This window comes from Grus americana, chromosome 4 (genome assembly GCF_028858705.1).
Source record: "Grus americana isolate bGruAme1 chromosome 4, bGruAme1.mat, whole genome shotgun sequence".
Lineage (NCBI taxonomy): Eukaryota > Metazoa > Chordata > Aves > Gruiformes > Gruidae > Grus > Grus americana.
The window spans coordinates 61,994,713-62,019,504 of NC_072855.1; positions in this window are offsets into that span (position 1 = coordinate 61,994,713).

Genomic DNA, 24,792 nt, shown 5'->3' on the forward strand with positions numbered 1-24,792 from the left:
ATCATTATGACCAGCAACTGTTTCAATAACATTATAACTGCTTTTAACAATTTTGTTTTAACACACTTGGGTCTGACTCGAGCCCCACATTGGATGCCAAAAGGACTGGTGTGGTTTAGGCCCAGCTGGCAGCTGGGTGCCACGCGCTGCTCACTCACCCCTCCCCCAGCGGGATGGGGAGGAGAACGGAAAAACAACAGCAAAGCCTCGAGGGTTGGGGTAAGGGCAGTTTACTGGGACAGCAAGGGAGAGGGAAACAACCAACAACAGTACTGATAACAGATATTCACAATGGGTAATAACAGAGAACAATTTACCGATCCAAGGACCGACGGACCAGACACTCAGCCCATCCCGGAACCACGCCACCCCCCCACTGCCCAATTAGCCCCCTTTTAGCCCCCTTTTATGGTGAGCATGACGTCACATGGTATGGAATAGCCCCCCTGGCCAGCTTGGGTCACCTGTCCTGGCTCCTTGTGAAATTAACTCTATCCTTGCCAGAACCAGGACATGAGGTACTACACACAGCGACTCCATCTGAGAATTGGGCCAAATCTGGTGTGAGGAATGATTCATGTGACATGGCTCTTTATTCTTTAGCCTGGGATCTGAGGCTCAGAGCTTAGACGTTTTGTGCAGATTGAACTGCTGGCTTTCTCTGAAACTTAGATTGCTGAGGCTTCACAACAAAGAAAGTGTTAATATGGGAGAAGAAACATGTAAATGTCATCATCCCCATGTCTAATTTTAAGCAATCCATCGAATACAAGGCAGCAATATTGGCTTAGTTCCATCAAAAAGTTAATAGCTTAATTAAAGTCATTATACATTTTAGTCCAGAACCATTAAGAGAAACCAAACTGCAAGTTTTGATTGACGTTCAGAAGACCTTGTTTTTTGGGTTTTTTTTTATTTTGGGGTTTTTTTTTGCTAGAACATCCGATTGTGGTTTTGTTAGCACTGAACTGCTATTGTCTTTTTAATGTCCATCCCTTGAACAAATAAGCAGGCCTTTCCTTATTGGTTCACTCTTGCAGAACTGTTAGAAAGTAGCCAATGTACTGCAATACACAATATGTTTGTTTAGGGCCAGGTTGGGGTGCAAAAGAGGTGCCCCAGCAGTTTTTTTCTACCTGACCACAACCCTGCAGGCACACATTCTTGAGCCAGAAAGGATCTTTGTTTAATGACCTTTTTTATAACCTCAGGAAATATGGTATGTTTTAAGGAGAAATCCTATCCAGTGTCAGTACAAAGGAAAATGCATCTGCGGTGGAGAGTCAGTTTATTTCCTTTGCAGAATTGGTTTGCATATGTGGGTATTCATGCATGTACCTTACAGGAAATGTGAACCCAGGCCTTCGGGTGAGCATTATATAGTGCAAAAGTCTTCTCCTTCACCTGCTGTATGGCTGACTTGTCTATTTAATGCTTTTCCACAGGGTTCCTGAACACACCATTAGGAGCTCCACAGGCTGTTAAAAAAGTTTGGTTATGGATTATAACATACCCAAATCTTTCTTTTCTCGTACATCTCATATATCAGGCAACATGGCTGGGGGTAGCTACATGGTCAGATCCCCAGAAAGAAGAGGTCTGGAGCTCAGCTAAATTTAGGCTGTGTGTTGGGAAAGGAAATATGGGGAGGAACAACTCTAGAAGTTTCTCAGAAGGTGTGGTATAAACAACTGCTGGCAGACCACTGAGTTGGTGTTTGGATGTGCACCTTGTTTAGTGTGAGCTTAGTCCCCCGTCAAGCCTGTGCAGCTTGCTGCTGAGTCATCTAAAGGCTGTCAGAAATGTCAGGTTCTGGCAGGATGGCTTTGCCTCCCCAGAGCAGCTACTGTGGACAATGCCATATGAATGAATTAATTTTGCAGACTTCGTACTTCATTTTCATGGAAATGGTAAATTCACATTCTCCAGAAGCCTTAAAGCACACCTGTACTGTAGGCTGGTGCTCTGTTACAGAGGTCTGCTGCTGTTCCTCTGTGTCTGAAAGCACAGCTCATCTTCTTTGCCTGAGTCTTTAAATATAATACTGAAATTCCTCATCTTAGATTAGAAGATAAGGCTATAAAAAACATGGCATATTCAGCTGGTCTAAAGTGGGATGTGCTTTGACCAGCAAGAGTTAACGGTGATAAGGCATCCTGCTTTCTTGCATTTGCAGCTGAGATTTTTTTTTTTTTAAAAAGAAAAAAAAAGAAAAGAAAATATTTGGGAAAAAATTGACAAAAATAAGATTTTCCTCAATGCTTATTGTTGTTAAACTTTACTATTACAGAAAATACTGCTTTGCCTAGCTGTGAATATAACAACTCAAATGTAGGACTGATCAAGAATGAATACACAGCAGGTTTGCCAGCAAACTTGCTTGAAGTACAGTTTCTGTGTTCTTTCTCAGTCACGTTATTTAGGTTGGAAGAGAAACCTTTTGCAGTTCATATAGACCTCTCCTGTGCTCAAAGCAAGGCTTTCTTTCTGGTTTTAATCATATGACATTTAAATATTTTTTTAAACTATGGTGACAAACTGTGGTGTCTCAAGACCACAGTTTTAACTGATTCGATACTTACATTGTTCTCGTTTCTCAGAATATTTTATTCAAAGATTTTGAGTTCTTTTTGCACAGACAATTGTAATAATACAAATGTTGAGGAAGTAAATATTTTAACCATATCTAGTTACAATAAAACTGATCACAGTAAGAGGATTAACTCTCTTATGAAGTGAAAGAGGTGAGAACTTGTTCCAGAATTAGAACTAGACTGAATATTAATTGCATTTTGTTATGCTTATATAGCTTGTTTCTTTTAATAATCATAAGGCTTTAGATTTTTATGTATTTTTTTATATATATAAATTAAGTGTGTATATGTTACATATATATATTCTTTACCCAGGTCTTCTGTTACATTCAGATTGACACCTGAGAGGACCCCATTTTCCAGTTAGTTAAGGTGCGGTCAAAATCTTGGAAAGTAGACTACTTCTAGCAGAGACTTAGATCTTTTAAGAGTACCTTGTGGTCTTCAAACGTAGCTTGAATGCACATATAAATCTAAGCTTTAGGCTTGATTTGCCTAAGAGTAGAAATATCAGAAAGATTAAAGAAAAGAAAAACTCTGGATAACAGCATCTTTCCTGCCTGTCTTCAGTTTGCAACGGTTTGGCAAAGCTCCTTCCCTCTTCTAAAGAAGAGTCTTGTTTATCTTTCAGCTTCTTAGTTTCTTTGTCTCAGTTAATGCAGCTGAAATGTGCAAAGCTACCATGACTAAGTAAATTAAATGGCTTGGAAAAATTCAGTTTCTCCTGCTTTTTCAGAAGTTTCTGGTGGCTTTCACTAGGGTGGTATTTGCCTTTAAAATGCCCCAAATGATATATCATATCTTCTTGCAAAGATTTTGATTTCAAAGCAGCTATCAACCAGAAAAGCCATTTACCTGCAGAGCTTCTCTGTGAAGAAGGGACAAAGCAGGTATGAGAGCATCCTGAAAGCTTATACACTTAAACCATAGATGGCTGTTCATAATTGAGAATTTGCAATGGGCAGCTTTAGCATAACCATATCTACTGACATCCACATTGTCACAACATTTTCTTTTTAATGTCCATTGTTTAATGAAGGTTTGCTTCAAAAATACATATTGCTAGGAGAAGAGTTGCATCATGATTCTGCCCAGCTGATGTCAGGAGACTTTCTGGTGATATACATATGCCAGTTCCAAAAGGGTGAGAGTCAGTGTGACAACGACTCACTGGATTTACTATATATATAAAAAATTTGTTCACTGTGTGCTGCAAATCTCAGTTCTCCAGAATATACTTTACCAGTAGTGCAAGGTAGACACCAGCAAGGTAGACAGTAAGTAGTGTCTACCAGCAGGGTAAACTTTATATAGATTTCATGTTATGGGATTTTCACATCTACTAATTGTAAGGGAAACTTGTGGACATGGTAAGACAGGCAACTGTACCAGTCTATTACTACCTGAGTACATGGAGTAATTGTCAAGGCTACAGAAAACTTACACTACCCCAGAATATTGTGGAGAGAACTGCAATGTTGCAGCTGGAATAACTACAGCCCTCTGTGTGGGATACAGAAATCACAGGACCAGTAGATCCCACAAATATTTTGTTATAACCCTGTGTTGGAAATGGAATAGATCAGAGTCTTTAAAAAAAAAAAAAAATCCCAATTGAGTTATGGAGATGATGTGAAGCCTGCCATTATTTGTCCAGAATCACATGGTAGTCTAGGATACTGTCACTGCATGACTGACTGTCAGCAAGGGACAAAAATTGTGGAGTTTGAAGAATGGGCTACTTTTAAGCATCTGTGGAATGCTTAAATGAGGCATGGCTCTAGAAATCATATGACTGAATAAGAAAGTGCTAGTTAGGTATGAGCTCTCTGTACGTTAATGTGAAAAACAGTACAGGACTGACTTTACTCTGTGGAAGAGCAATGGGGGATGAGATAGTAAGGCTAAACCTGGTAACTGCCATAGTTTGCAGCCTGCCTTCTCCACCAAATTAAGGTTTTAAAAAGATCTTTCTGCTAGATTCATGCAAAGGTGAGATGGTGATTTATTTGATCTCCCTTCATGCTCACCAAACCTTGAAGGTGAACAAAAATAGGAAAATTATATCAACTGAAGCAGCAGGTGCTAAACCTTGCTCAGAGGGCTACTTTGCACGTAAACCACCTAATTACAGCCTCTGATTTATGTATTTATCTTTGGTCCCCTGGTAGCATGCCAGCAACAGCCAGTTCTCCTAGGCTGCCTTACTCTGTTGTCTCAGTTCTTAAAGAGCATGAAGCCAGCATGCCTAAAAGTCTGCAATTTAACACAACCTATCATTGTTATTCCTTTTGTAAGATTTTTTTTTTCACACTATTAGAATGTTGTGTTGAAACTTTTGAATGCTTTAAATAAATAAAGGGTAAAAACAGGCAAGGTACAATCTTCTGTTTCTCTGCCTGTTGTGGAAATTATCAATGACACTAGAAGGCTTCACATGAAATTTCCCTCTTTGAATGGCACTATAATTGTCTGGATTTTAGAGTACCTGTGTTGGGTTTGCGTGGCAAGGTTTTGGTAGCGGGGGGGCTACAGGGGTGGCTTCTGTGAGAAGCTGCTAGAAGCTCCCCCTGTGTCTGATAGAGCCAATGCCAGCCGGCTCTAAGACGGGCCCGCCGCTGGCCAAGGCCAAGCCAATCAGCGCCTCTGGGATAACATATTTAAGAAGAAGAAAAACCACTTAGAGAGAGCTTTTGCAGCCGGAGAGAGGAGTGAGAAGATGTAAGAAACTCTGCAGACACCAAGGTCAGTGCAGATGGAGGGGGAGGAGGAGCTCCAGGCGCCAGAGCAGAGATCCCCCTGCAGCCCGTGGTGAAGGCCATGGTGAAGCAGGCTATCCCCCTGCAGCCCATGGAGGAAGGATGAGGGGGTGTAGCGATTCCACCTGCAGCCCGTGGAGGACCCCACGCCGGAGCAGGTGGAGGCACCTGAAGGAGGCTGCGGCCCGTGGGAAGCCCACGCTGGAGCAAGTTCCAGGCCTGACCGGTGGACCCATGAAGAGGGGAGCCCACGCCAGGGCAGGTTTGCTGGCAGGACTTGTGACCCCGTGGGGGACCCCACGCTGGAGCAGTTTGCTCCTGAAGGTCTGCACCCCGTGAGAGGGACTCCATGCTGGAGCAGGGGAACGATGAGAGGAGTCCTCCCCCTGAGGATGAAGAAGCGGCAGAAACACCGTGAGATGAACTGACCGTAACCCCCACTCCCCGTCCCCCTGTGCCGCTGAGGGGGGGAAGGTTGAAGCCGGGAGTGAAGTTGAGCCCGGGAAGATGGGAGGGGTGGGGGGGAAGTGTTTTAAGAGTTGATTTTATTTTCTCATTCCTCTACTCTGTTTTGCCTAGTAATAAATTAGATGAATTCCCTCTCTAAGTTTGGTCTGTTTTGCTAATGATGATAATTAGTGAGTGATCTCTCCCTGTCCTTATCTTGACCTACAAGCATTTCGTTATGCCTTTTCTCCCCTGTTTAGTGAATAAGGGGAGTGAGAGAGCGGCTCTGGTGGGCACCTGGCCTCCAGCCAGGGTCAACCCACTACAGTACCTCTAAGGTAGGTACATGCTGAGAATGATGTCACATGGTATGGAATATCCATTTGGTCAGTTGGGGTCAGGTATGCCCTCCCAACTTCTTGTGCACCCCCAGCCTACTCACTAGCAGGGCGCTGTGAGAAGCAGAAAAGGCCTTGATTCTGTGTAAGCATTGCTCAGCAATAACTAAAACATCTCTATATTGTTAACACTGTTTTCTGCACAAACTCAAAACACAGCCTCATACTCTTGTTGAAGAAGTTGGGATGGGACACAGCTGGACAGCTGACTCCAGCTGACCAAAGGCATATTCGATACCATATGATGTCATGCTCAGCAATAAAAAGCTGGGGGAAGAAGAAGGAAGAGGGGAGGACATTTGGAGTTAACACGTTTTGTCTCACCATGTAACCATTAAATGTGATGGACCCCTGGTTTCCAGGAGATGACTGAACACCTGCCTGCTGATGGGAAGTGATGAATTAATTCCTTGTTTTGCTTTGCTTGTGCATACAGCTTTCGCTTTACTTATTATACTGTCTTGATCTCAACCCACAAGTTCTCTCACTTCTATGCTTCTGCCTCTTTCCCCCATTCCATGAGGGAGGAGTGAGCAAGAGGCTGTGTGGTGCTTACTTGCTGGCTGAGGTTAAACCAGATTTCACTGGAATGTGCCAGATCGAATTTATAGCTGTTATTGCTGTTTAGCTATTAATTGGCAGGATCCTGTGCTTGCCATGGGGCTTGTTTGCCTTATTGTATAGTAGAGGCTAGTTCTCATTAGTTGCTGCTTTTTGTTTGCACTGCTTGCTGTAGTGCTGTACTGCTTATCATTGTGCTCTGCTGTGCCTGGGAACATTTTGATAACAGCAATGGACATGCACCTGGGCTGGCATTTGTCCAGGGCATCGCTACTGTTTCTGTGCTGCTGTACCGGACAGGCTGGAACTGCAGTGGGAACTCACGTCGAAGACCCTGTGACCTGTGGATGAGTCCACGTGGGAGCAGGACACCCCGAAGTGCCTGTGACTGTGGACAGTTCCACACCAGAGCAGGTACATCTTGAAGCGTCTGTGGCCATGGTTATGTCTGTGCCACAAGTGGTATACCTCTGAAGGGACTGTGGCCCAAGAATAAGTCCATACTAGAGAAAGCATACCTCAAAGCAACTGTGGCTGTACATGAGGCCATGCTGGACCACCTCAAAGCATGTGGCCATGGATAAGCCCATGACAGAGCAGGTACACCCCTGAAGGGACTGCAGCCATGGGTAAGGTAAGGCCATGTTGTAGCAGGTTCACTCCTGATGGCATTGTGGCCCATGAATAGGCCATGCTGGAACAGGTGTGCCTAAAAGCGACTGTGGCTGTGGATAAGTTTATGCCACAGCATGTATACCCCTGAAGAGACTGTGGCTCATAGATAAGGCTCCACTTGCAGCAGGTACACCACTAAGAGACTGCAGTCTATAGATAAGTCCAAGCCAGTGCAGGGACAAGGGGAGGAGTTCATTGCAGTAGTAAACCCTATGGTCTGACCCAAAGGGACAGGGGTGGAGATTGTAATAAAAATACCTTTAAATTGTTGTAACCCATGATTTGAGTTGCATGCTATAGGAATTACTGTAGCAGGAACCACCTGAATCAATGGAGGACAAGCCTTGCAAGAAGCAGTGCAAGTGTAGCAGTGACCTCACCTGAGCTGACATTTGGTGCCCGGTAACTCCACACAACACACCACCTGTCCTGTCCTGACTGATTACTATAACAGATGGAGCGCAAAGTCATGGACTAAATGAACTCTGTGGACATTTTGTGGACATTTGCGGACATTTTATGGACATCTTACAGGAAAACTGGTGGTAAGGAAATGTGCTGGGGTCTTTTGGTTTGTTTTCCATTCTGGTGTAGTTCTGATTCAGTTTTACAAGCCTTATAGACAGAGTCAGCATCAAAGAAGAGGGAGTGTAAACATGCGTGAATCCTGCTGGTCTCTTCCTAGGTATGATTATGCTGCTTTTCTGAAATAAATTCAGACAGAGGGGAATGGATGTAAAGAGAATTGCTTAAGAAAGCATAGACATTCTTTATGCTTCCTCAGTGCTACTGAATAGTTATGTGTAATCCTGTTTCAGTTCTAGTATGTGGAAATAATGGTATCGATGCAAAGGGTTTCTGCTTATCCATGGTATCTCCTGAGAAGCACTATGTGCCTGCATGATACTGTCAACCAGAACTTGTTTCCTCTTTCAGTTCCAAGTAAAACTCAAGTCTTGTAGTAAAGAGGGATTTGGGGTTTATTGCCTTAGAGGCAATTCTACTGACTCCTAGTCAGGAGTTCCTAGGAAAACAACTTAATTATCTACTTGCTGGAAATGTGATGGTGTCCTAAAGATCCTGAATGCATCAATGTGTGGGTTTTGAGTGCAGGACTTGACCATTTCAGAATCCATGAATAGGGTGTGAATTCTGCTTATCAGACTTAAAAATTTGTCTTCTTATAAGCTGGAATAAGATCCTTGGTTTCTCTAATGTCACCCTACCACCCTAAACAAAGTTTTGTTTAGACTAATTCTCTTGAGGAGAAATTCAGAAATATCCTTTCTAAGTATTACTCATTTAAAAGTCCATACTTCAGAACTGGACAAAAATATATTTCCTCCATGGACTAGGAACTTCTGCTTTTTCTTCTAAATCAAATTCCAGCAGATGTGTCTGATTTTCAGTGCTATATCCTTTCACATTTGATCAAACAAACCCTTGCCTTTAAAACTGCTGATTCCCTTTGTCTAGATTTTCCTTTCTCCCTGTTCAGTAGTCCCTCCCTGAATCAGATGCTGTTTTGGAGATCATTTGCGTAGCAGTAGTCTTTTTGTATTAGCTTATTATGATTTCATAATGCTAAGGGCAGAGCCCCTTCTGGGAGTCAGAGCTAATGTTTGTCCTAAGAGACACTTGTATCAAAAAGTGTGTTCCCCATTTACCTGAAGGTGGTGAACCCTGCACAGTACAAAACACTTGGTCCTCTTCAAAATGTTTTGTGTTGTGGCCTTCTTCAACTTAAAGAAGTAGTCTCAAAGTGTTCACCATTGCTTGACCAAAGCTCAGTATCCAGATTTTCCATTCCCCTGTGTTGTGGTTTAGCCCCAGCCAGCAGCTAGGCACCACACAGTCAACCGCTTGCTCACTCCCCTCTCCCCCTCCCACCCCAAGCCCCCCATGGGATGGGGAGGAGAATGGGAAGACAAAGGCAAAACCTCGTGGGTTGGGATAAGGACAGTTTACTGGGACAGCAAAGGGAGAGGGAAATAACAAAAACAGTACTTATAACAGATTATACAAAGCGGGTGATAAACAATGCAGTTTCTCACCCGATGACCTTACACTCAGAACATCCCAGAGCCTCGCCACCCCTCGCCGTGTAGCCCCCTTTTATGCTGAGTGTGATGTCACATGGTATGGAATACCCCTTTGGCTAGTTCGGGTCACCTGTCCTGGCTGTGTCCCATCCCAGTTTCTGGTGGAAACTAACTCTATCCTAGACAAACCCAGGACACCCTGCATGAAACAAGAAGCTGGCCTGTTTCAGCTGTCAGCCACACAGGCTTCCAGAAGAACAAAGCCAACAGCATTTGTGGCAATGTGTAGTTTCCCTTGTTGATATCTTCAGTGTAGGGTAACTATTGAATAGACTCATGTGCTTCAGATTTTGAGGCTTACTGGAATGATATTTAGAACACGGTTCTTGTTTGGATATGTGTTTTATAGGAAAGATAAGAGGAAGAATTGCCTTTGTGTATGCAGCATTGGGGTTGAGAGTTGGGAAACTTTGGTTCTTGAATCTGTCATAGATAATTGTAGCTGTGTTAGACCAACAGTAGGAACTCAGTGCTTATGAAGATTCCTACTCTTCGCTTCTTTGCCCTGTATCCATGTTTTTACAAATGGAGACACATACTCTCGTTTGCCTCAGAGAAACTACTTCTATATTCCTGGAAGCCTTGCTACATTAAAGACTAGGATGAATAGTTCACATAGTAAGTCCACTCGGGACTTTACAGCACCAAAATATTTTCTTACAAGGAGACTGGAGATCTTTGGAGAAAAATCTCCTATAATTTTTTGAGTTGCCTGATATCAGAAAATTTTATTTGGAAGTACAAAACAGAGGCTTGAAAGATGTCAGCTAACATAAGTCTTGCAAAGCATAGCATAAATATTGTTGAAAGAAGTCAAACAAGTCAGGGGCTATGTCAGAGTCACCAGCATGTGTAGTGAGGCATAGATAATGAAACCAGAGCACTTAAAAAGTTAAACATAAGTTTTCGGCGCACACCCATCACCTGAAGACTACAACTACAAGCAGAGAACATCGCTGGATCCGAGGGTGGTGATAACTTTTCTCTCTCTCTCTTTCTCTCTCTCTCTTTCTCTCTCTCTTTTCTTTCTCTCTTTCTTTTACTATCACTCTCTTTGTCTCTAACAATTTTCGGCACATTAGGGTAATATTGTCACGTTTTATTAAACCCTTACCTTTCATAGTTCTGCTAAATTTTAAGCATTGTTATGACCTTTGCCAAGCCTCTATCTTTTGTAGTTCCACTGAGTTTTAAGTAAATTTATAATTGGTTTGAACCTCTAAAGTAATTGTCATTACTTCCGATTACCGCGCAGAGAATTAAAAAGTTAAGCTCACTCTCACCCCCTGAGTGGGACGGGACACCATCCTCACTGTAAAGAGTTTCTTCCTTATATACAAACTAAACTTACTTTCTTTCAGTTTAAAACATTGCCCCTTGTCCTGTCACTAATGGCCCTGGTAAAAAGTCTTTCTCTGTCTTTCTTTATATATTGAAAGGCTGTAATAACGTCTCTTCAAAACCTTCTCTTCTCCAGGTTGAACAACCAAACTCTCTCAACCTTTATTCATAGGAGAGGTGTTCTGGCCCTCTGATCATTTTCTGTGGCCTTCATCTGGATCTGCTCTAACAGGTCCATGTCTGTCTTGTGCTGGGAACACCAGACCTGAATGCAGTTCAGGTGGGAGCGGAGTAGACAGGGAGAATGCCCTCCTTTGAACTGCTGGTCATGCTTCTTTTGATGCAGCCCAGGTTATGCTTGGCTTTCTAGGCTGCAAGCGCACATTGCTGGCTGATGTCCAACTTTTTATCCACCAGTATCGCCAAGTCCTTCTCTGCAGGGCTGCTCTCAATGCATTCATCCCCCAGTCTGTACTGATATTGTGGATTGCCCCGCCCAAGTGCAGGACCTTGCACTTGGCCTTGGGGAACTTCATGACGTTCACATGGGCCCACTTCCAAAGCCTGTGAGGGCTCTGGATGGCAGCCCTTCCCTCAAGTGTATCAACTGCACCACTTAGCTTGGCGTAATCCACTAACTTGTCCACTTGGACATTGACTGCATCTCTTTGTGTGCATCCATTCAGCCAATTCCTTATCCATCTAGTAGTCCATCCATCAATTCCATATCTCTCCAGCTCTCCAATGTAAAGTTGATTCGTAGCTGTCAGTGGATCTGTGGTTACATCTCAGGGCAGTCTATATAAAAGCAGGTTGAATTAGTTATGATGCTTGTGGAACAGATAGCTAAAAACAATGTTTTGCTTTTAATTTCAGCTTTAAGAGGATCATTTGTCTCTTATCACTGTGGATTTTTGAGCATTGAGCACTCTGACACTCCGACAGGAGACTCTTCTTAAGTAGAAAGGAGCTGTTACTTCACTGGTGACAGGAGGACAAGCCCAGGTTTGTATACTATCTCAGAGTATTGTTATGCTTATATTTGAAAGTCCTGTTAGGCTCTCTCTTTGTGTGTGAGAGAGACAGAGGTAAAATATAGATCTAAATTTCAGCCTGTGCCAATTCCTCTGCTGTTGTAATTTGTCCTATATATGGCAAATCATCCTTAAAGATGCCACTGGTGTGTACATACAGCAGATATAGGTAAGCATGTTGTGTTGGGTTTGCGTGGCAAGGTTTTGGTAGTGGGGGGGGGCTACAGGGGTGGCTTCTGTGAGAAGCTGCTAGAAGCTTCCTCTGTGTCTGATAGAGCCAATGCCAGCCGGCTCCAAGATGGACCCGCCGCTGGCCAAGGCCAAGCCCATCAGCGCCTCTGTGATAACATATTTAAGAAGGAAAAAAAAACAGTTAGAGAGAGCTTTTGCAGCTGGAGAGAGGAGTGAGAAGATGTAAGAAACTCTGCAGACACCAAGGTCGGTGAAGAAGGAGGGGGAGGAGGTGCTCCAGACACCAGAGCAGAGATCCCCCTGCAGCCCGTGGTGAAGACCATGGTGAAGCAGGCTGTTCCCCTGCAGCCCATGGAGGAAGGATGAGGGGGAATAGAGATTCCACCTGCAGCCCATGGAGGACCCCACGCTGGAGCAGGTGGAGGCACCTGAAGGAGGCTGTGGCCCATGGGAAGCCCACGCTGGAGCAAGCTCCTGGCAGGACCTGTGGACCCATGGAGAGAGGAGCCCACGCCAGGGCAGGTTTGCTGGCAGGACTTGTGACCCCGTGGGGGACCCCATGCTGGAGCAGTCTGGTCCTGAAGGTCTGCCCCCCAGATGGTCGATCTGCTGGGAAATTTACTTTTGCTGTCTTTTGTGTGTCCCATATGGTAAGTGCGTTTTAAACTTTGTATGAGATTTCAACTTATAGCTGGGAGAAACCTTGGCCTATGAATTGTGGTGACATTTAGTTAAGTGTTTGGTAAGAAGTTTAATATAAGTCATGGCTTAAGCAGTTCTGGTTTGGCTTGGCAGGAGGCACTGGAAGAGCCTAGGGAGTGTCACTGGCACAAACTGTAGTTACTTGCCTGTGAATCTGAGCATGAATGACTTGCTCAAGGTTGTAGAGAAACTTGGTGGGAGGAGGGAAATAAACTGAATAGTCTTTTGATCATTTAAGATGTCCATCTGCATTGCTTATTGTGAGGTCTTTCCTTCTACCTTCATGCACTTTTTCCTTCTGCACCTACTGCTATAATTTTTAATTGGAAATAAGAAGCTTCCCTGCCAGCTGAATGCTTCTATGCCTGTGTCTTCTTAAGAAGTAGTGGAAAATCAGGAATAGAGGTCAAGGGATCTTATCTCAACAGGCACCTAGGTGATTGATTTTAGTGTTATTTTGCATCAGTGCTTATTTGTAATCCAAAGCCCCAATGTTTAGTTACCAGCACAAACAGAAGTCCTTGTTTATTGCTTAGCAGCTCTGGAAGGAGGAGAAAGAAATTTGGTTTTGCTGCTTTCCACACTTACTGACACCATTTGAGACACAATCTTTATTTCTTTCCAGAAATGCTGACATTCTGCTTGGTTGTATGACAAAAGAAACAATCATCCAGGACCAGTTAGCTATTTGGATTGTTCAGCCACTCTGGCACTGTTATTATTGGTTGAAATGAGCCCGAAAGTGTAGCTCAAATTTCACTAGAAAGAAAGACTATTCTGAGGCAGAGCTGCTTAGTATATGAATGGTGAAGGAAAAGGTTGGGTATAACACAGGAGAGGAAAAATCCAAGTGATCTGTAAGGAGTCATTCAGGTTCATAAAAAATTTTTCTGGTTGCATCTCTGGCCTTGTATCCACTTTTTTTGGTGAAGGTCACTCATTTACAGAGGTATTTATGTGTCTAGCAGTCCTACTAAAGGCTTAAAAAGAATCTTTTGTTAGGCAGGCAACCTCCATTGGACCTTTGTTTTAGAGAAGGTATTGGTAGAAGCTCTTAGCCGATACTTAGTGAAATTTGGGAGTATTAGTCTCTTCTTCTGTAATGGCCTAGCAACTCATGTTGAGAAGCTAAAGGAAGCAGAAAGAGGGCTGGCAGCTCTTAAGGAGAAACCAAGACACACTTCAGGAAATGTTTTGGTTGATGAAGCTGAAGTAGCAGCTCCTACAGCAGCAGGTTGAGGCTGGCTATGATTCCCCTGTTGTAAAAGGGCAGTCCACAGGCTGTAGCTACTTATCTGCTGTAGTACAGGTGCTTGACCTGGTTGCTAGGGCAGGCTTCCTGAAAACATGGAAGAAGCACTGAACCTGTCTCCCAATGCTTAACTATCTGCTAAACTTTGTAAATCAGGCCTTTGCAGAGCCTACATGGCACTTCTGAAATCCAGGCATTAGTATTATTGGCAACTGTTCTGTCAAGTGAAAAAATTCTTTGGTGTATGGTAAACTATGCTCAGTGGAGAACTTTGCTTAAAGAAATAATAGTGCAATAGTCATTTGGGGAATTAGGAGGCAGGGATAGTTTATGGCCAACTGAATAAAGAGCAACACACTTAGGAGCACTAACCATTTTTTTCAAATAGATCTTAGTGGTCTAAAGACTCCTATCCAAGTGCTTTTGAAACTTACAGCTGTAGTCAGTGGCTCAGTTGTTTGGCTCTAGAAGTGAGCTTTTAGCACTTGTGAAAAAGAGTAGGAGGGTGTGCTGTGGAAAGCTGGGGTGTCAAACACCATACTGCTGCAGAAAATGCAGACCTGGCAGACAAATTGTTGGTGGGGAGCAGTAAAAGGAACTGTCTTTTAGTGACAGCTGCTGCTTACATTCTCCAGATGCCAACATTACAGCAAACACTGTTTGCAGCATTTAATTTGTGGGTACCTTGGGTTTCTTTCCACAATGTGTTAGACAGTTGTTAGTTTAAATTGTTTCTAGCACTTCAAACAAATTTGACACTTAGGGTGTTCTTCAGGTGGCTTGGTACCTGTTTGCCTTTGTGACTTTTCTTGCAGAAGAATTGAAAGGATGGGCAAGATAAATTGCTGTTTTGAAGTGGGGTCTGCACATTCTTTAGATCTCTAGAGGTGACGAAAGGTTGAGGAGCGTTCCCTCCAAAAGTTTCCATTCCTTGTACTGTTATGCACAGAGATTACCGGACTATGCCAGACCAAATCTGAAGAAGAAATAGGAAAAATGTAAAGAGAGACAGAGAGTGAATAGATGAAAACATACTTTATTACGCTTGCTCCTGATGCTCTTATTTGTTCAGCAACAGGGTCAAATAGTGTAGTGGATTGCAGGGTTTGAGAGTATATCAGGCTTCAAGGGGAGTACCCCATGAAGGCAAAACTGTAGTCTTTGACTTGAACAGATATTTCTTTTTATGTTCCTTGCAGTGCTAAAGAAAGGCCTAGGAAGGCTTTAGAGCAAGTGTGTGGTGGGTTGACCCTGGCTGGAGGCCAGGTGCCCACCAGAGCCACTCTCTCACTCCCCTCATTCACTAAACAGGGGAGAAAAGGCATAACGAAAATGCTTGTAGGTCAAGATAAGGACAGGGAGAGATCACTCAACTAATTGTCATGAGCAAAACAGACCAAACTTAGAGAGGGAATTCATCTGATTTATTACTAGGCAAAACAGAGTAGAGGAATGAGAAAATAAAATCAACTCTTAAAACACTTCCCCCCCACCCCTCCCATCTTCCCGGGCTCAACTTCACTCCCGGCTTCAACTTCCGCCCCCCTCAGCGGCACAGGGGGATGGGGAGTGGGGGTTATGGTCAGTTCATCACATGTTGTTTCTGCCGCTTCTTCATCCTCAGGGGGAGGACTCCTCTCATCGTTCCCCTGCTCCAGCATGGAGTCCCTCTCACGGGGTGCAGACCTTCAGGAGCAAATTGCTCCAGCGTGGGGTCCCCCACAGGGTCACAAGTCCTGCCAGCAAACCTGTCCTGGCATGGGCTCCCCTCTTCACGGGTCCACAGGTCCAGCCTGGAACTTGCTCCAGCGTGGGCTTCCCACGGGCCACAGCCTCCTTCAGGTGCCTCCACCTGCTCCGGCGTGGGGTCCTCCATGGGCTACAGGTGGAATCTCTATTCCCCCTCATCCTTCCTCCATGGGCTGCAGGGGGACAGCCTGCTTCACCATGGTCTTCACCATGGGCTGCAGGGGGATCTCTGCTCCAGCGCCTGGAGCACCTCCTCCCCCTCCTTCTTCACTGACCTTGGTGTCTGCAGAGTTTCTTACATCTTCTCACTCCTCTCTCCGGCTGCAAAAGCGCTCTCTCTCTAAGTGTTTTTCTTCTTCTTAAATATGTTATCCCAGAGGCGCTGATTGGCTTGTCCTTGGCCAGCGGCGGGCCCGTCTTAGAGCCGGCTGGCATTGGCTCTATCAGACACAGGGGGAGCTTCTAGCAGCTTCTCACAGAAGCCACCCCTGTAGCCCCCCCGCTACCAAAACCTTGCCACGCAAACCCAACACAAAGTGTCATGGGAGTGACAGTGAAGCCTGAGCTGTGGAAGACTTCTTTGGAACTTATTTCTACTCACTAAGATGATCACTGTCCTCCTGCAAAACAAGAGTCTCCAACAACAGCGATGATGAAAGAAGGCAGATGTGAAGTTGGTTCCTATTGGCAGTACAGGGGATCCATGTGGTATTTTCTCTCTTGTGCTTCATCTTTAAAATTGGTGGGCCTGATTCTAGTACGCAATGCTCTTTAACAAAATTGTTTCAAAGTTAGAGGTATGTGGTGGGTTGACCATGGCTGGACACCAGGTGCCCATCAAGCTGCTCTATCATTTCCCCTCCTCAGCTGGACAGGGGAAGAAAAAAATTGGATGAAAGGCTCATAGGTTGAGATAAGGACAGGGAAATCACTCACCAATTACTATCATGGACAAAACAGACTCGACTCGGGGAAATTAATTTAATATATTAATGATCAAATCAGAGTAGGGTAATAAGAAATAAAACCAAATCTTAAACCTCCTTCCCCCCACTCCTCCCTTCTTCCTAGGCTCCCAGTTTGCTCTACCTGCAACTGCAGCCAGAGAGAGGAGTGAGACGATGTGAGAGAAACAACTCTGCAGACACCAAGGTCAGTGAAGAAGGAGGGGGAGGAGGTGCTCCAGACACCAGAGCAGAGATCCCCCTGCAGCCCGTGGTGAAGACCATGGTGAGGCAGGCTGTCCCCTGCAGCCCATGGAGGAAGGATGAGGGGGAATAGAGATTCCACCTGCAGCCCGTGGAGGACCCCACACTGGAGCAGGTGGAGGCACCTGAAGGAGGCTGTGGCCCCGTGGGAAGCCCACGTTGGAGCAATCTCCTGGCAGGACCTGTGGACCCATGAAGAGGGGAGCCCACGCCAGGACAGGTTTGCTGGCAGGACTTGTGACCCCGTGGGGGACCCCACGCTGGAGCAGTCTGGTCCTGAAGGTCTGCACCCCGTGGGAGAGGCCCACGCTGGAGCAGTTCGTGAAGGACTGTAGCCCATGGGAGAGACTCCATGCTGGAGCAGGGGAACGTTGAGAGGAGTCCTCCCCCTGAGGACAAAGAAGCAGCAGAGACAATGTGTGCTGAACTGACTGCAACCCCCATTCCCCGCCCCCTTGTGCCGCTGGAGGGGGGCGGAGGTTGAAGCCGGGAGTGAAGTTGAGCCCAGGAAGATGGGAGGCGTGGAGGGAGGTGTTTTAAGATTTGATTTTATTTTTCTCATTCCTCTACTCTGTTTTGCCTAGTAATAGATCAGATGAATTCCCTCTCTAAGTTCAGTCTGTTTTGCTCGTGACAACAATTAGTGAGTGATCTCTCCCTGTCCTTATCTCGACCCAAGCCTTTTGTTATACTTCTCCTCCCCATCCTGCTGGGGGAGGGGTGAGTGAGCGGCCGTGTGGCGCTCAGCTGCCGGCTGGGCCTAAACCACGACACTCCAAGAATTGCAAAACTGAGTTAGTGTTTGGAGAACATGCCTTGTATAAAAACTAAATAAATTGGGTTGCTTGTCTATCCAGGAGAAAGATAAATGGTAACTTGATTAACGGCCAAAGAACCGATATGATGGAGACTTCTGATAGCAAAGGGCTCTGTAATTGGAGAGAAAAGGCATAATGAGATCCATCGCTGCTTTTGGTGTTCTGGTGCTCACCCTTCAAGGACATAGCTGTTCCTGTGTGGCAGTCTACAGCTCATTAGTATAGTATGTGTCGCTTTGCTCTTTCTAGCTACTACATTAATCTGAAACTGTCCTTAGAAGTGTTTATCACCATCCTTGGGTGTCATTATATCCTTATTGTGTATCTTCCAGATATTTCTGTCCTCTTTTTCTGAAAAGATTTCAGTCTTATATGTAAAATAAGATATTGACTTGATTTTTCTCTGTAGGGAATAAGAGTATGATCTTGAAATGCCTTTGTCTTTTTAGATCACATGTAATGCTTCTTTTGGAAATAAGAGTGGGTGAGACCCAATGGTACAGCACCAGTCTGAAAATAGTCCTTCTGTTGGATATCATTCCTTATACAGCTGGAACAGCAGCTGCTGATGTTTGGGAGCACATACTGGGGAGACATGACAGTAGAAGTTGTCCTTTTACTTCTTCCTGAAGGCATTTATTCATCACCTCGGAGACGGGCTACTGAAGTACACCTACCATGGTAACCTTTACATTGAGGAACACGTCTGTGTGACACCTGGCACTAATATGTAGAGGGTATGGAGCAGGGTGTAACTTCTGTTATTTGTGCTACTTTGATTGAACAAGTGTCCCAGAAAAAAGCAAAAAGAATACATTTTGCCCTGAGCTTGCATTGGAAATTATTTTAAAATGCAGACATTTCTAGAAGCAAGAAACAATTAGTTATTACATTCATTGCAATTTATTATTAACCTCTGGTACCCTGAGAACATTCTCCTACTTAGTCATGTGTGCAACTGAAATTTTAATTTAATTTGTTTAATTTCATTCTGTACATAGACAGTGTTTAGTAAATGTATTAGGATTCTTTTACATTTTGCCCTCTTTATACTAAAAAAGTGATAGATTAGTTAGTAATTCTAAATAAGTAATTTGTCAAGCCTGTAAGCCATATAAAACTAAGTGCATAAATAATATATTGCCTACTCTAGTAGTAGAAATAATGTACATTTGGCAAATTCCAATTAAAATAATCAGTAAATTAATCATTTGATTGAAAGTTATTTATTAAGCAGAATTAATTCTCTTAAAGGTGTGTTGTAAACTTGGAGTACTAGTGTGTTCTTACCTGAGACACTGTAAATTAGATTTTTTTTTGTTTTTTAAACAGCATCTTCATAAAAAGTGTGGTAAGTTAGTAAAACGGACATAAAAATGTATTTTTGTAATACTTTATGTTGTAACATAGGAAAAATAACTTGAGAGGATATACCTCAACTGAAGTTATCAAATTAATTTCTTATGCTGTAGTTAGGGTTTAATTTAAAGTACATTTAATGAAATATAAGTTTTTCTTGGTGTCTTCATATGGAAAATATCTGCAGCAGGACTCTCAATCCAACATACTTTTAGTAAGATGGAATTGATCTGGTTTGCCATAGCCTAATTTACATGTATGTACAAATGCAGAAAGAAAATAATTTTATTTGGAGGCTTACAGACACAGAATATTGTGAACTTTACAATACATTGAGCCAGATTCAGACCCAGCACAAGTCTGTGCAATGTAATGCTCCTTGTTGCAATAATCCAGTAGCAGATCATAAAATTCAGTTCTAATCTTGCAGTTCTGCACTTACATAAAGGTCTCTTGTCTTTTCTGGATGGCCAGTGCAGCAACTTGCACACACCAGATATGCTACATGATTACTACGCTATTCTATATGCTTTGTATATATGGGTACTACTTCTGTGACCAATCTTATTGATGGGACGGTGTGCTGGTTTTTGCTAGGATAGCGTTAATTTTCTTCATAGTAGCTAGTATGGGCCAATGTTTTGGATTTGTGATGAAAACAATGTTGATAACACAGGGATGTTTTTGTTACTGCTGAGCAGTGCTTACACAGAGCCAAGGCCTCTTCTGCTTCTCACACGACCCCACCAGCGAGTAGGCTGGGGGTGCATAAGAATTTGGGAGGGGACACAGCCGGGACAGCTGATCCCAACTAACCATAGGGATATTCTATACCATATCATGTCACGCACAGTATATAAAGCTAGGGGAAGAAGGAGGAAGAGGGGGACATTTAGAGTGATGGTGTTTGTCTTCCCAAGTAACCATTACATGTGACAGAGCCCTGCTTTCCTAGAGATGGCTGAACACCTGCCTGCTGATGGGAAGTGGTGAATGAATTCCTTGTTTACTTTGCTTGCGTACACGGCTTTTGCTTTACCTATTAAGCTGTCTTTATCTCTACCCATGAGTTTTCTCACTTTAACTCTTCCAATTCTCTCCCCCTTCCCACTGAGGGGGGAGTGAGCAAGTGGCTGTGTGGGGCTTAGCTGCCAGCTGGGGTTAAACCACGAGAGGGGAGTGGTTTTTGTATGAACTGCTTGCTTGAAGTTAAGAAAACTGGAGGATGAATATGAAGTTCGTTGAATAGAAAGCTTTGGTAGTTCAGAAAAGTACTTTGAATGGGTGAAGCATAAGTAGTACTCATTGTCTCATTTTGGCTTTTAGGTAGCGATCTCTTTTTACTAATATTGTGGCGGTACTTGAAACAATTAAAACATACTACTGGAGAGATACTGTTTTCTGCTTATAATCCAATGCTCCATTCTGGTTACCACAGTGAGTTTTTGTTATGCAGAGCAGGCAAATTGGTGCTTAAATCATAGCAATACAATCATCTGTTATTTGGATGTTAATTTGGGGGTTTTTTGCTGCAGTCAGTCCAGCAGACATTGTCCTGTGTAGCCTGGATCCGTAGATGTTTATCTTCAATGTTCTCTTTTCTTGAATGAAGCCTGGGTGGTTATGTGGTTTCAGTTTCAATCTAGTTACTGTACTGATAGCCCAGAAGTTACTATTCTAGTACTAAATAGCACTAGTTAAATCTTTTTGTATGTGGTTATAAGTCTTCAAAACTGCATAGAAGAACAGAGATGGTGGAAGGAAGTCCATGAAGACGCAAAAATGCTAACTTCCACATCAGATGAACTGGATTGTTAATAATACTATCAGTTGCTTATACGCGGAAACAGATAACAACTTGATGAAAAGGGTATATTGTGTATGCAGTTTATAGGCCTTTGTGTGCTTTGTTCATATTTGAATGATGTTAGCTTAAACTTTTTGTATGTATGAATGACAACTGCTTTCAAGAGTGCGTTCACACAGATTTTAGAAAATATTGATGTGGAAAAGAAGATGCTTATATTGAGCTGCCTTCACAAACTATGTAACTTTAAATTAAATTTTTGCAAGTATCTAACCCAAGCGAAGACAACGTAAGAGATGTAAAGCTCAAAGACTACTTTGTTAATATCTATAGAAGCTGAACAGACCACAGTGGAATGAAGGTAGGAAAGTGAAACTGTGAGAGTAGAGAATATACTATCAACCATGGAGAGGAGGTTGAAGGCTACCAGAAGTTTGGTAAAATGTTAAAATTGATTATTATGTAAGACTTGTGTAATAATGAGGCTTTTATGAAACTGTTAACCTTGTCAGTGCATGTGGTTTGTGGTAGCATTTATTTTGGGAAATGTCACCATGGCTCAGAGGTATTCAGTAGCTGAAAACATGCGCCCAAAAATGGACTTGATTGCATCCTGAAATCTGTCTCCATTCAGTAACGCAATTACTAGCATATGCTTAATTCTCCTTCAGGGTCTTAAAAAGAGTTCAGATTTAAATCTCTGCTTAGGCACTCTAATTATGTCCAGGCTGATTCTTAAACTACTCTGGTAATGCTAGTTGCTTTTGAAGCTGACTTTGTTTCCAGAAAAAGCATTCTAAAGAAGCATTTTCATTGAGTTCAGGGCTGTGTTGTTATTTTGTTAGTGTACTAGGAAAAAAGTTAAGGCTTGTCGTGGTTTAGGCCCAGCCGGCAGCTGGGGGCCACGCGGCTGCTCACTCACCCCTCCTCCAGCGGGACGGGGAGGAGAACGGGAAAACAACGGCAAAGACTGGAGGGTTGGGATAAGGGCAGTTTACTGGAACAGCAAGGGAGAGGGAAACAATCAACAACAGTACTGATAACAGATATTAACAATGGGTAATAACAGAGAACAATTTACCGATCCAAGGACCACCGACCAGACACTCAGCCCCTCCCGGAACCACGCCGAAAAACCGCGCCACCCCCCCTCTACCCGACTAGCCCCCTTTTATGGTGAGCATGATGTCACATGGTATGGAATAGCCCCCCGGCCAGCTTGGCTCACCTGTCCTGGCTCCTTGTGAAATTAACTCTATCCTTGCCAGAACCAGGACAATGAACAACCATTCCACTAGTGTTTTGCTAATGAGAGCTACACTGCCTACATGAAACTGTGCAGTTGCCTTATCAGGCGCTAACTGTGAACTCCACCCAGAGCACTACATTTTCTCCCTCCTTCAGATGAGTGAGAAATGGCTTCTGTCCTCAAAAGCAGCTGGCCTACCTGCTACCTGAAGTTGTCTGATTTAGCTGTGTTCCTAATCGCTTTCATGGGGAGTACATGCTTTATTGACCTTGATCCATAACCCAACTTGATTACACACAAGCAGGTCATGACCCAAGTCCTCTACACATATTCTTTGAACATCTTTCTTGTATCACATTTCTTGATAGCTTCACCCACTTTAGCATTCTTGGACTCTTAGCAGCCCTTAGACTGTATTTCCCAGGTTAGGTGAACCTGCTTTAGGCAGGAGAGTGGGCTAGAGAGCCCTCTGAGGTCTTTGTAGCCCTATACTTTGCAGTCTGTCATTTTTCTGAAGTTCAGCCTTGTCCTGGTTCTGGCAAGGACAGAGTTAATTTCACAAGGAGCCAGGACAGGTGAGCCAAGCTGGCCGGGAGGCTATTCCATACCATGTGACATCATGCTCACCATAAAAGGGGGCTAGTCGGGCAGAGGGGGGGTGGCGCGGTTTTTCGGCGTGGTTCTGGGAGGGGCTGAGTGTCTGGTCGGTGGTCCTTGGATCGGTAAATTGTTCTCTGTTATCACCCATAGTTAATATCTGTTATCAGTACTGTTGTTGGTTGTTTCCCTCTCCCTTGCTGTCCCAGTAAACTGCCCTTATCCCAACCCTCGAGGTTTTGCCGTTGTTTTCCATTCTCCTCCCCATCCCTCCTGGGGAGGGGTGAGTGAGTGGCACGTGGCGCTCTTAAACTGCCCTTATCCCAACCCTCGAGGCTTTGCCGTTGTTTTTCGGTTCTCCTCCCCATCCCGCTGGGGGAGGGGTGAGCGAGCGGCCACGTGGTGCTCAGCTGCCAGCTGAGCCTACACCACGTCATTTATCCACCCCACACTTTACTAAAATATCAATGTGATAAAATGAGGGATTAGGGATTATTAAAATTCCTGTCTTGTACAGCTGACTTGATCAACTGTGGACTAGGGTTGTACTGAGAACAACTGGGGTATGTAACAGTGTTTCTATTAGAAAATGCCAAATATTTTGAGGTATGTGGTGTAAAATGCTTTACTTGTTTTCATTAAACTTTCAGGGGCAAAGACTTTTCAGGTCTGAGATGGAAATTCAGGTTAAGAGAGGACACTTCCTTATTTAATGTCCAATAACTTGATTGTTAGAAGACTTGTCTATGGTATTGAAGTCTTCATTCTAAGCCTGTGCTTTTCATTGATCCAAGCAGGCACTTCTGTCTTTTTAAATATCAGAAGTGTACTGTGAATCTATGAAGAATTTACTTGGGGTAGGAAATATTTTCCACCCAGTTATATCACTAAAAAGGTCCCCCAAGTTATCATGGGCACAAGGAAACAGAATCTTACAGTTGCAGTTACAGCAGTTAACTGAAGTATTTTGATTCTGCATTGGGGGAATAAAACACTACTTCAAGTTCATTATAAAACCTTCCTTTCAGGAAGTTGCTAGATGACATGGATCTGAATGTGCTGCAGGGTTTTGGTTTCAAGTCATATTCTAAAGCAAGAGAAGCCTGTCTTTTGAGTAAATCTACAGTAAAGAAAGTAAAACTCAAGTAGAAGTAGAAAGTTTTTGATCTCATGAGGACTTTATAATCCAAAAAACTGAACTCCTGTTAGACTATCTTAACTGATTCTTGGTTGCAAGCTTCTTAACATTTTGGAGTAAATATACAAGAGGATCTTAAATGTTTTAAGAAATGTTTTGGGACAATACATGTTTCTGCTACACAAATAGTGTGTACTAGAGTGTTAAGCTTCCTCTTTTTTTTTTTTTTTACTCTTGCTCTCTCCTCCCTTCCTTAATCTGTAAATACACAATGAAATTGATCTAGGAAAACTTAGTGACATTGAGGTTTTTCTTTACCCAGAGCAGGGAGGGGCAAACAAAAATGATTCCATTAAAACAGTTGTTACTAAAGAAGTTACAAGAATATCAGTTATGGTAACTGAAGAAATATTGCTGCAAGAAACTACAGAATAGAATTTCAACAGAGATTACACAGATATTTGCAGATGCTGCTGTGGAAATAGCTTTCAAGCGCATAGGGTTTCCATTTAATGGCAGGTGAAACAATAATAAATATTTGCAAAATAAATTAAATTAAACCATATCTAGAGTATTTTAATAACTAAAAGGTCAAAAAGAAAATCACTGAGGGGCCTGCAATTCCTTGCCAAGTCTGAAACTTGGGAAAAAAACCCTGAACACTAAAAGCTTTTTAAAAACATAAAGATGCACACATCACCTCCCAAACTTCTTACAAGGGATCTAAGTCCCATGTGAAATGTAAAAGAAAGCATCAATTGCAGGAATTCAATGTGAGGTTAATGTTCAACATGCTCAGCCAAGGCAACA